This window comes from Amblyomma mixtum, chromosome 2 (assembly GCF_055824585.1).
Source record: "Amblyomma mixtum isolate Tamu chromosome 2, ASM5582458v1, whole genome shotgun sequence".
NCBI lineage: Eukaryota > Metazoa > Arthropoda > Arachnida > Ixodida > Ixodidae > Amblyomma > Amblyomma mixtum.
Window position 1 is genome coordinate 142,836,386 of NC_143013.1, and position 12,959 is coordinate 142,849,344.

The window sequence follows — 12,959 nt, forward strand, 5'->3', positions numbered from 1 at the left end:
GATCGCTTTATCCCATTCAGATGACCGTAGCGGGGGCAGCTTCCTATCAGAGGCGGATGCAAGACTCACCAGGCCAACGTACAAGTGCTTTTCTGAGCCGTGAGAGGGACGGAAATAGCACCAGAGGCCTACTTTTCAGACCAAAACGCCGCCAAGCAGCCGATGCCCGCAACGCTCTCAAGGCTGGACCGCCTTTAAGACGGGACAGGAGTGACATTTTTTGTTACCTGCCTGCGAAGGGCCGGTGAAAGTAGCGAAAGCATCCGTACCGTCCCGACAGCTTCCTAGTATGTGCACCCTCACGACCGCAGCTCAGCAGCTGTTCTTCTCCCTTCATGACGGTAAGTTTGCAATACGAAGAACGTGCGCAGTGCGTTGTGGCTTTAAATTGACGCGCTGTTTTAGTTGGCTTTTTCCCGCTATCAGCCTTTGTGCCGCTTGATGTTCGGTGCGTGACTCAGGGCTCTTTCGAAGTACACATTACTAAGGCAGTTTCGCATGCTAGTGTCTAAGCTAATTTTACGACGAAAAATTTCCAACTTCTCCGTTGGAACCTGGTCGCTCTGGCCGTTAGAAACAGGGGTTTGCGCCGCGGCGGAAGACATTGCGAGCCTAGTCGCTTTGCACGTGAAACAACCTTTATTTGTTAGGTACACTTAAGAAATGCGTTGTGGCGTGTCCCAGACATGTGTGCTTGATAGCATATCAATGCGCCAGTAGGTACGAATAGAACTTTCGCCGCAATGCCCGACTCCCATTGCTCCGTAGCGAGAGCTTGTACCACCTCATACCTGTTGCAAGTCATACTACGTCCGATGGTACATGTGTGTCAGGGGAAGTAAGGGCGGCCAGAGGCGGCTTTTGCTTGCACAAATAGGTATGGGCACCGATCCCGCGCGGCGGTTTGAGCCACCAAAAACCATATAATTGCAAGATTACGCGGAATGTCTACCGGTATATAACTTGCGCTGCAACCCGATTGTACAAAAGCCCAGCTGTTTGTTGTTAGGCTAACGTGGAGCAGTGTGTAAATATCGAAATCTCACGATAAGCAGAGAAATCACCAGTAAAAGTAAAACTCCGAAATGGCATGCGATCCCATATGAAATTTAGTACCGGATTTATAACAAACTGTGTCGTTTATGTCAGCTCACCACTGAAAGTATATTCATTGCGGTTATGTAAGTTCAGCAATGAAACTATATGGATTAAAAACTTGCTCATGGGGCTGGGGACATGGTTTTTTTTTGGTTCTTGGCAGTGTTTGGAGTTAACGCACTTTTAATATTGTGAAGATTTTTTTTGTTAATTTCTGTGGCAGGCTCAGCTTGCATAAATTGGCTTCTGTGTGTCATCCATGCCCGAGGAAGTAATCAAAATGTTTTACAATTTTTGTACCTGAGCAGAAAGCCAAGGAAGCGAAAATCAAGTGCAGCTGCACACAGTGCCTGAAGATGGAGTCGAGCAGCAGCATCACTTCACCTAATAGTATGTATACAAGCCCCTAGGTGCAAATCTCGCGTATTCGGTTTGAAATAATTTACCTCCTTTCAAAGCCTTGCAAGTCTGTAACATTTATCATGCAGTAGCATTAGTACGATTGCGTTTCGCACGTTTAGCAGAGCAAGCAAACTGCAAGCATCAAATGCTACAAATGTGCTAAATTTCTATCTCCATATTCTGTCACAGGATCGTGGACTACAGGACTACAGGTGAAACAAATCCGCTTCTGGACTATCCTGTGCGTTACACACCACAAGGGGGGCCTAAAAGGATTTTCCGCAGCAAGAGGATGATCTACGAGCAGAGTGCGCAAGACATACAAAGATTGCTTGGAGTCACTCGCACGGGAGTTCATTGTAAGATCAAGACGCTGGCCAAACGAAAGCGCAACGAGGATAGGAATAATGCAACATCAGGACATTCTCGCTGTGCGGTGGCGTACGAAGAACAATTTGCTGCAATACAGTTATCAGTGACACCACTGACCGTGAAGTTTTGCGAGATGTGGGAAAAGTTCCTTACAAAAAGGCCGCGTTAAGCACTGCTAGTGCAGTTCCTTCAAGTGTCGGCTGCTCTGTTGGCAGCAACGAAAGTCTCAGTTATATATCATCTCGTGATCCTGTGCTATATTCTGATTAATCAGATGAGGGGAAAGAAAATAAAAGGTGCTCCCAGAGAGAAAGATGCGCCCGAGCACACCTAGCATGCAAGAGATTGCATTTTTTTTAGGAAACGCGAAACGTCAACAATGAAAAAGAAACTTGGCGCGAAGAAAGAGAACAGAGAAAAGTAGACAGGCACCAGGCACAAATCAAAGCTCATGCAGTGCAAATGGCAGTGCTGCAGGAGATCTTGAACTCAAAATAAAAAATTGTTCATGATTGAAAAACATATTTATGCAATAATAGTTCTTATCATAAAAAGCTTTAGTCAAAAACGTTTTGTGTATGCCCCTGTTGAAGGTCACAACATGTGTTCGTAAAAGTGCAATAATAGTGTAGAGCACAACCAAAGCGGATACGCTAAAATCGGCGTTCCCAGACGGCGAAAGAAGAAAATAAAGTTGCACGACGAGTGCTCGGTGCGCAAGCACGGCACGGGCTGTTCGGTTCGAGAGGCCTGCCACGCTGTACTTCTTGTTTTTCTGCTCCACTGCGACCCCGTAAATTCCCTACAGTGGTGACTCCTGCCTATGAGATGACCGACCCCAGTAAGCAAACGTCCTCAGCTGACGTTCGCCCGACGCTAACTTGCGTCCACGGGACATCGCAGCTATTCAGCTCCGCCTGCTGAAATTCTCGCCCAAGCATCCGCAGTTATGGTTCGTCCAGGTAGAAGCCATCTTCCATCTGCACCACGTCACCTCGTAGTCATCTCGGTTTCGCCACTTACTTTCCAACGTGCCTCCTGAGGTGGCTCAAAAGGTGGCAGATGTCATTGTTAGACCCATGGGCGATACTCCGTACCAGGGACTTAAGCAGTGCATTCTGGACCGCACCACGGTGTCTGAGACTGCGCGCCTCCAGCAGCTGCTCACCTGTGAAGAGCTTGGAGATCACCACCCCTCCCAGCTACTCACTAGCATGCGGCAGCTCCTGGGCGAAAGCAACGCCAACTCGAACGGCCTACTGTTGAGAGAGCTCTTCCTGCAGCGTTTGCCGCAATCTACCCGCCTTGTCTTGGCCGCTCCGGGGGCTTGACCCTTGACCACTTCGCCCAGCTAGCTGATCGAGTCCACGACGCGACTTCTCCTTCCGTCGCCTCCCTCTCCTTTCCACCACAGCCTTCTATCATTTTACGATTAGAGACTCTGATGGACCAGTTCGCCGCTTCTCTAGATACCCTTTGGGCGTCCTCTCACGCCCTGAGCGGCTTCTCCTCAAACCCTCGCCGCCGTTCGTCTTCGCCAAGAGGTTCAGCGTATTTGCTTGTATCACCGCTCTCTTCAACACCACGCCCGCCAGTGCACGTCAGCATGCAACTGGTCGGAAAACACGCTGCGAGATCACTGACGGCGGCATGTGACTTCGCCCTTCATCCTGGCCGCCTTGTCGTAGTCATGAATCGCATTTTCCGGCTGGCGTTTCCACGTCGACACTGGTGCTGAAGACGGCGTACTGCCGTCCTCCAAGGCTGAGCGTACTTCCAAGTCACCTGGACTTACTCTTAATCTCCGTGCTGCGAACTCATCCTCCATCACCACGTATCGTCTCTGTTCCCTGACTCTAGATCTTGGCCTGCGGCGCACGTTCCGATGGGTCTTCATCGTCGGCGACGTCCATCAACCCACCGTCAGATCCGACTTCCCAATGCATTGTCATCTGGACGTCAGCATGCATCGCCATCGTCTCATCGACAGTACGACACGCCTTTCCATCACTGCTCTTACATCGGCTGTCGCTTCCACTGGCATCCGCTCGCTGATTCCATTATGTCCGTTCAAACAAGTCCTGGCAGACTTTCCCGAAGTCACGAGGCCTTGTAACCTCCACCAGCCACCCAAGCATGGTACAGCCCAGCACACTGTCGCATGTAGCCCACCCGTCGCAGCTCGTCCGCGTCGCCTCTTTGGTGAGCGTCTGGCGATTGCTAGACGTCAATTTTACCATATGCTCCGGATGGGTATTATTCTCCCTTCGTCCAGCACTTCGGCCTCATTTTGCTGGGGAACGATCTGTGACTACGGTCCGGCTACCTTCCCGAGCTAACCAGCAACCCATCTTTTGCCCAGATTGCCCTGCTGTACGCTACGCATCTTGTGCATCGTCAACTCAGTTCGTGACTGCTGACACGCGCGCAACGAAGGCACGTGCATTCGGACTGCTAGCGTCAGCACACGCAGGTCTATTGCTGCCACGAAGCGCCACCGCAAGCCCTGTCTGCCTGCTATATAACCTGGCTACCATCGACGCCGCGGGTCATTTGCTGGGGAGCGATCTGTGACTACGGTTCGGCTACCTTCCCAAGCTAATCAGCAACCCATCTTTTGCCCAGGTAAAAGGCACATCTTTGTACCTATTTTTCAGCATACACGGATTTTGGCCCGCTAGTCTCAGATCGCTCCTTGGGTTATGGCTCCCACTGTTGCTGTTGTCGCTAAGGAACTCGAGGAATTTAAATTGTCCTTCGAAGCAAAACTGCGAAATCTCACTGATGTACTTGACACTGTGAAAAGTTCCGTCGCCTTGCGCAGTGATTATACTGTAAAGGAGCTTCAAAATGAGGTTGAAGAGCTGAAAAAATCTCTTGAGTTCATGAGCAACGAGTTTGAAACCATAAAGAATCGGAACGCCAGTTTTACTGCAGAGAACAAGAAACTACACGAGAGCAATGAGGCTCCAGTGCGCAGGGTTGCCCACCTGGAACAATATTCGCGTCTGAACAATCTATAAATTAGAGGTGTCCCTGTGACTCAGGGCGAAGATTGCAACAAGATCGTTGAGGTTCTCGGCAGCGAGATTGACTGCCCCGTAAATTCAGAAGATCTGGATACCGTGCACAGGGTTCCAACACGAAACAAGAATGAAAAAAACATAATTGTTCGTTTCCTCTCGCGAAACAAGAAGGCGGAATTCCTGGCAAAAGCTAGGAAAACACATCCTACAACGACATGCCTGGGTTTCCCTCAAATGCAGGAGGCTCCTGTTTATATCAACGAGCATCTTTCACCTGACAACAAGGACCTTTTTTCGAAGGCTCACAAGCTTAAGAAAGATAACAAATGGGCCTTCTTGTGGACATCGAACTGTGTTATTCTAGCTAGGAAGGAGCAGAACAGCACAGTCTTTCGGATAAATAATGTAGACGACCTTGAAATTTCCCGTGAATAGACATACGGGTGCTGACGTTCTACATCTCTCTAACCGTCATCATGGCATCATATTCCCCGGAATATGTTCGTTCGATCTTATCCGAAGCTAAAGGTCTGTCTGCCATCCACTTCAATGCTCGTAGCCTGCGGAAGAATTACGATAACATAACCTCTTTGCTTACTTCCCTTCAGCATCAATTTTCCATCATCTCATTTTCTGAAACTTGGTTATCATCCCTTGATAAAGATTTGTATGCTTTTCATGGCTATTCATGCGAATACGCACACCGTGTTGATAACCCCTATGGTGGTTCCGCTATCTACATTTCAAAGCACATTGCTTACAAAAGACGTCTTGATTTGTGTTTGAATTTGAGTGAATGCGAATCGGTTTGGATAGAAATTGATTGCCGATCTACTGGTGGCACAGAGAAGGTTATATGCGGCGCTATTTATAGCTCTCCTTCAAATGATGCGTCTGAATTTTGCCGGGCTTTTGAACTAGCACTCCATAAACTATCACTCGAAAATAAAAACGTCTTCATTATGGGAGATTTTAATATCGATATGCTAGACATGACTAATCCCATCTGTGTCGGCTACAGACCTGTTTCTACAGCTATGGTTATGCAAATTTAATTAGCACGCCTACGCGTTGTACTGACCATGGCTCGCATTCATTACTTGATCATATTCTTTCGAATTTTCCCACTGCTCCTCCGGTTGGCGTGATAGAATGTTATGTCACTGATCATTTTCCGGTATTTCTTTGCGCACTATCATCTCGCTGTAGTAACAACATGTCCACGCGAAAGTCAATTTTTGATAGCGGAAAATATTTTGAAGCCATATCTAATACTGATCTTTCATACATTTTGGGTCTCTCGAACCCAGAAGTGGCTGTACTTGAGCTGTCGAAAATAATTTCATCAGCAATCAATAAATGCACATCGCTCCAACCATCCACGAGAAAATATGTTACCCCCATTTCCCCATGGACAACTACTGCTCCGTTAAACTCTCTGAAGAAAAAAGAAAACATGTATAAGAAAACTAAATACCAGCCGTTCAATCTGCGTCTTAAATTGAGAAATAAAAGGTATTCCAGTGTACTAACGTCGCTTCTAAAGAAAGCCTAACGATGTTATTATGAAAACCAGTTATCCACACATACTAACAATTCTAAACGAAAATGGCAGCTGCTCGACGAATTTCTGAATATTCGTAAGTCACCCAGTGTTGTTAAATCTCTTTTCCACGGTGGTGTTACTTTATCTGATCCCGAGGAAATGGCGAATACATTTAGCAATTATTTTTTCAATTCACCTAATTATCCTTTCTCTTCATTATGCACACCTTCTCTTGAGCGCTGCCCTCACTCCTTTTTTCTTACCCCCACGTGTCCAGACGAAGTTCTATCTGTAATTGCTAATTTAAGGACGACCGGCCCCGGCGTTGACAATATCCATGGAAAGCATGTGAAAAGTATCCGGTCTTTGCTTGCTCCAGTCCTTAGTCACATCTGCAATCTCGTTTTTAAATCTGGCAGTTATCCCAAGCAGCTCAAGATAGCGAAGATAATACCGGTCTTCAAAAAAGGCGATCCAGCTTTGCCAAATAATTATCGTCCGATTGCAATTCTTCCTTTCTTTGACAAAATTTTAGAAAAACTAATTGAAGTAAAGTTGTCTAGTTATATTGAAAAATTTAACATATTGACAGATAGTCAACACGGCTTTCGGCGCGGACTATCTACAGACACTGCAATAGCGTCTCTCATAGATTACGTTAGGCTAACAGTTGATAAAGGAATGTTCTTAGGAGCAGTTTACATAGATTTTAGGAAATCGTTTGATTCCATTGATCACTCCATCTTGTTTCACAAATTGGAATCTTATGGTATCACTGGACCTCCCTTAATGCTCTTGAAGAGCTTTCTCTGTGACCGAGAGCACATAGTCTCTATTTATGATCATACATCTAACATAGCTTTAATTAACAAGCGTGTTCCACAGGGCTCAATTCTTGGCCCTGTATTGTTTTTACTCTACCTTAAAGATTTACCATCCTGTTTAAAGAATTGCAATAGTATACTGTACGCAGATGACTCTACCATGCTATCATCGCACCAGGACATTAATCAGCTGATTCTTAATCTACAGAATAATCTTAATTCTCTTCAGCGCTGGTGCCATATTAACCGCCTGCCCGTGAACGTCACTAAAACTTGTTTTCAGATTTTCCATCCCCCTCAGAAGTCATTGCCCATCACACCACTTCTATACCTCTATTCTGCTGCTATTTCACCGCAAGACCGAGTTTCTTTTCTTGGTGTTATCACTCACCCTCACTTAAAATTCCATCATCATGTAGCTGAAACGTGCAAGAAAATTTCTTATGGGTTACGCGCACTAATTAAAGCCCGAAGCTATTTTCCAGTCCAAACATTATTATCTCCTTTCTACGCATTCATCCACAGCCACTTAAACTACGGTATCTCATCTTGGGGTAACCCCTATCATATTCATCTCTGGCCTTTAATAAAACTGCAAAAGCAAGCCATGCGCATCATAACCAATACTCCTCGGATGTCACCCTCCCGCATTTTGTTCATAGATTTAAACGTTCTACCTATCTCGGCCCTTTATTTTTACAACCTTGGTATCCTATTCTTAAAGATCATTATCTTAAAGATCATTAAAGATCATCATTATCTCCCGCTAAGCATATTTTCTCCCGGCACGATCATGAGCAACATTGTCACACGTTTTGCGCTGCGTTATAACTTTTTACTACCTAAGGTCAGAACTAACTACGGGAAACAATGCCTTCATTTTTAATCCGTATAATTTTGGAATTCTTTGAACATAGACATCAAACAAACTAATACGCTTTCTTTATTCAAGGTCAAACTAAAGCTTTTCCTCCTTAATTTGTGATTTTTTTGTTATGTTATTGATTGTATGTACCGCGGCATCTGTGAGTGTTTTATTTTAGATTATCGTGCATTACATTGTTGTTATTTAAATATTTCAGTAACTAATATTACACTATGTGCCTATATTTATTCTGTTTCGTCGCTAATTAATGAGTTGTGTATTTTATATTATGTTGCATATTGAAATTTGCTTTCATGGGAGGTCCCGCCCGCGGTCTTGTACCATGGGACCTCTCGCTGTATACAATTGTAACTTTTATTGTATTACTCAATAAACTTTCAACTTTCAACTACTGCGTCTGGTGCCCAAGAAAGACCTGGGTGATAGGCTGGCATTCATGCGGCGACTACCGGGCTCTCAACGCTCACACTGTCCACGACAGCTATCCCGTTTCACATATCCAAGGCTTCACTGAACATCTGGAGGGATGCGAGATGTTTAGTAAAGTGGACCTTGTAAAAGCGTGCCATCAACTTCCCGTTGAACCGGCCGATATCCCGAAGACAGCCATCACTACACCCTTCGGCCTGTTTGAGTGCGTGCGCATACGCTAGGGGCTACGCAACGCCGATCAGACTTTTCAAAGATGCACTGCTGAAGTTACGCGCGGACTTCCGGCTGTATTTGCCTACATCGACAACATCCTCGTCGCAAATTGTACTCCTCAAGATCACGAGCGACCCCTCCAGGAACTCTTTCAACGCCTCCGAGAATTCGTCTAAATCGTCAACGCCAAGAAATCTGTCTTTGGCTATTATCAGCTCGAGTTCCTGCGCCACCCACCTCGCCGCAGTAAATGCGTGCATTGCTTTCTCACGACGAAGTTCTTAAAGACTTCACAGTACCCATTAGCATACGCAAGCTCCACGAGTTCCTGGGCCTAGTGAATTTTTCCACACTGACCCAGCTTCTTCGCCCCCAGGCCAACCTTCGCACAACCAAATCCTCCTCCTCCGCCATTTCTTGGTCTGCAAAAGAAGAGACATCTGGGCTAGTTGGTGCGGTGACATAAGGAATAAACAGCGCTAAAGACAAGGACAAAGAGCAAACAGGAGGAGGGCTGACTCGCAACTAACGTTTATTGAGGGAAACACATAAAATACATCCAAGCCAACCAGCACCACAACTACACAATCATCAGAAACCAAAAACCATGTCAGCGCAACCCCCTACACATGCCCTGCTCAAGAAATCTAACCTCATTATCTGTTAAAGCAATGGAAGGGTCACTGACGCATTCTTGCCCTAATCTGATGATATGTTTGGCCTCTATGATTTCCCGGCAGATCTTTGCCGAATGGGCATCTCAAATTACTGTCTGTGATAGAAATTCACGGCAGCCATTACACCCCTCACAATGCGTAACCAGATTCGACCCCGACCAATCTCTAGTGATCTCCGGTGTCCCCGTAACCGAACATTGGCACATCTGCTAGTTTGACTTACATATACTTTGTCACAAGATAACCGTATACCACACCCTCTTTACAAGGAACATAAGCAAACTCACGCTTCACCCGACAAGTGCTTTTTTTCTCGAACCTTTTTGCTGCTTTATTCTTAACCATGCCACAATTTTTCGACAACTCATTTTGTGCCGAGAAGGCGACAAGAACATTATACCTTCTGGCCACACTCTTAAAATTATGTGATACGCTATGTACATATGGCAGAACAACAGGACTTTTAACTTTTCTTTATCCAACCCCCTCCTGCTCCCGCAAAACTGCGCTCGATTGCTGTACTTTTTTCAGCAGCTTGCCGCACGTTGTTATTATGACGTGACTGGGAAACCCTGCATTGGCAAGCCTTGTTATTTGTTCTTGAAAGCTAAAGCGCATGCTATGAGAGCAAGATTTTGACAGGGCCGACCCCAGGTTAGACACAGCGGTCCCATTCTTTACAAGCTTCAAATGACGATACCCATAATCAAGCAGCGGCTTGGCACTCCTAGGCGAATACCGCCAATAGCCAACACACATGAGGCCTGCGAAACGTCAGGGTGAGGTCCAGAAATCTCAGCTCATTATCTTGAGGCGGTTGTTCCATTGTAAATCTAAGACCAAGCCCTCGCTCCTTAAATACTTTAAGAATATGCATTGGTCCAAAGCTATCCTCGTAACCTTTGTAAAAGATCAAAAAATCGCCAACATACCGAAAGATTCTTATACCCAGCCCCGGCAAGTTATTGTCAATCAATCTATCAACCCTGCTTAAGAGAATGTCACTTGGAACAGGAGCGACCTTAGAACCGATGCAGATATCTGATTTTGGGGCAGAAACAGCCCTGCAAAATTCAACAAGCACGCTTTTCAAATAAAAAGACGTTATTTGAAAAAACGACTCGGTTGTAATACCACAGCTATTTCCGAATGCTATCTCATCATTTTGTTCCCAAATGCAGAACCCCAGACTGGTCATGAGGGCTTTATGTGGAATTGAATAAAATAATTCTTCCACATCAATGCTAACTGCTGAGCGATCTTCTAGGTGGTCAATTCGCAGGTACTGAACTACTATCTCAGAGTTCATGACAAGATACGGGTCTTGCATCCTCAAAGTAGACAAATGCTTTTGCAAATAGCTTGAAACAATACTTTGCCATGAACCCTTCTCAGAAATTATCGCTCTCAAAGGCTTCCCCTGCCTAGGTGTCTTCACAGAAAAGAATATGTCAAGAAATCCTGATTTCGTGGTTTTTACACTTGTAGGCAATCGGCTTAAATTTAGTCCATCTCAGAAGCGCACGGCTCTCTCTTGACCTTTGCGGTATCGTTTGACACCGCTTTAGAATTCTTCTCAAAAGCCTTCAGCGCTTTTTGGTCGTACATGTCCCCCGAAAGAATGACAAAGTGACCCTCCTTATTCAAGAGAGTGACTTTAAAATTTCTATCGACCATGAAGTCAACCACAGGGCCAATCCTGAAAGACTCACGTTAGCACCGTTCTGTCCTTGAAGCAACATTCACGCATTCTGAAATGAAGCACGTTCGCGAGCAATCTTCTACCCGCATGCTTGTTCCACAAGCATGCGGGCGGAAGATTGCTCGCGAACGTCCTTCATTTCAGAATGCGGGAATGTTGCTTCAAGGACAGAACGGTGCTAACGTGAGTCTTTCAGGATTGGTTCGCGAGCAATATTCCACCCGCATGCTTGTTCCACAAGCATGCTTGTTGAATTTGGTAGTGCTGTTTATGCCTAAAAATCAGGTATCTGTATCGGTTCGAAGGTCGCTCCTGTTCTAAGTTACATTTTCTTAAGCACGGCTGAAAGATTGATTGAGAATAACTTGCCGGGGCTGGGTATAAAAATCTTTCGCTATGCCGACGATTTTTTGATCTTCTACAAAGGTTCCCAGGATGGCTTTGGACCAATGAATATTCTTAAAGTGTTTAAAGAGCAGGGGCTTGGTCTGAGATTTACAATGCAACAACCGCCCCAAGATAATGAGCTGAGTTTTCTCGACCTCCCCCTGACGTCACGCAGGCATCATATGTGTTGGCGGTATTCGCCTAGGAGTGTCCAGCCGCTGCTTGATTATGGGTCTCATCATTCGAAGCTCGTATGTACAAGATGGCATCGCTGTGTCTATCCTGAGCTCGATCCTGTCTAAATCATGCTTTCATAGCATGCGGTTTAGCTTTCAATAACAAATAACAAGGCTAGTGAACGGAGGGTTTCCCAGTCACGTCATAATTAGAACGTGCGACAAGCTGCAGAAAAAAGTAAAGCAATCGAGCACAGTTTTGCGGGAGCAGGAGGGGGTTGGACACAGAGAAGCTAAGAAACCTGTTTTTATGCCATATGTACAGTCTTTATTCAAGCTCGTATCAGTCGTATATTAAAGCTATTATGCCAGCCCTCAAGCTCTAAATCTCTGCATGGTAAGAATAACCCCTGTTCTGACCTTCAAAGAACTTCTTGATCTTTAGGGATGCCGTGAGGGCTCTGTTATACTAATGAGAAGCACACCACGGAGCCTGGTTACTTTTGACAAAGACTGTACATAGCCTATCACATAATTTGAAGGATGTGGCAAGAAGGTATGATGTTGATTGGTCTTCTCAGTCCCAAATAAGTTGTCGAAAATTTGTAGCATGGTCAAGAATAAAGCAGCGAAAAGGTTCGAGAAAAAAACACCTGTCGGGTGAAGCGTGAGTTTGCTCATGTTCCTTGTAAAGTGGATGTGGTATACAGGATCCCGTTATCTTGTGACAAAGTATATGTAGGTAAAACTGGCAGATGTATCAATGTTCGGTTACGGGGACACCGGAGATCACTAGATTGGTGGGGGTCGAATCTGGTTACGCATTGTAATGGGTGTAATGGCTATTTTAGATGCCCATTCGGCAAAGATCAGCCGGGAAATCGTAGATGCCAAAGATATCATCAGATTAAGAGAAGAATGTGACGGTGACCCTTCCATTGCGTTAACAGATAATGAGGATAGATTTTTGGACAGGGCATGTGTAGGGGGTTGTCATGACATGGTTTTTTGGTTTTTGATGATTGTGTGCTTTTGGTGCTGCTTGACTTGGATGTATTTTCTGTGTTTTCCTCAATAAACGTGAGTTGCGAGTCAGCGCTCGTCCTGTTTGCTCTTCGTCCTCGTCTTTAGCGCTGTTTATTCATTATTTCTAGGTCTCCTGAAGCTCAGGCTGCTTTCACGGCTGCAAAGCAAGCCCTCGCCGAATCGATCCTTCTC

The 12,959-nt window shown here is 45.5% G+C and overlaps 1 pseudogene; it reads left to right on the forward strand.

The window, feature by feature from the left end:
• Positions 1 to 289: 289 nt before the first annotated feature.
• On the forward strand, positions 290 to 2,370 carry LOC149361111 (uncharacterized; annotated as a pseudogene).
• The last annotated feature ends 10,589 nt before the right edge of the window (positions 2,371 to 12,959 follow it).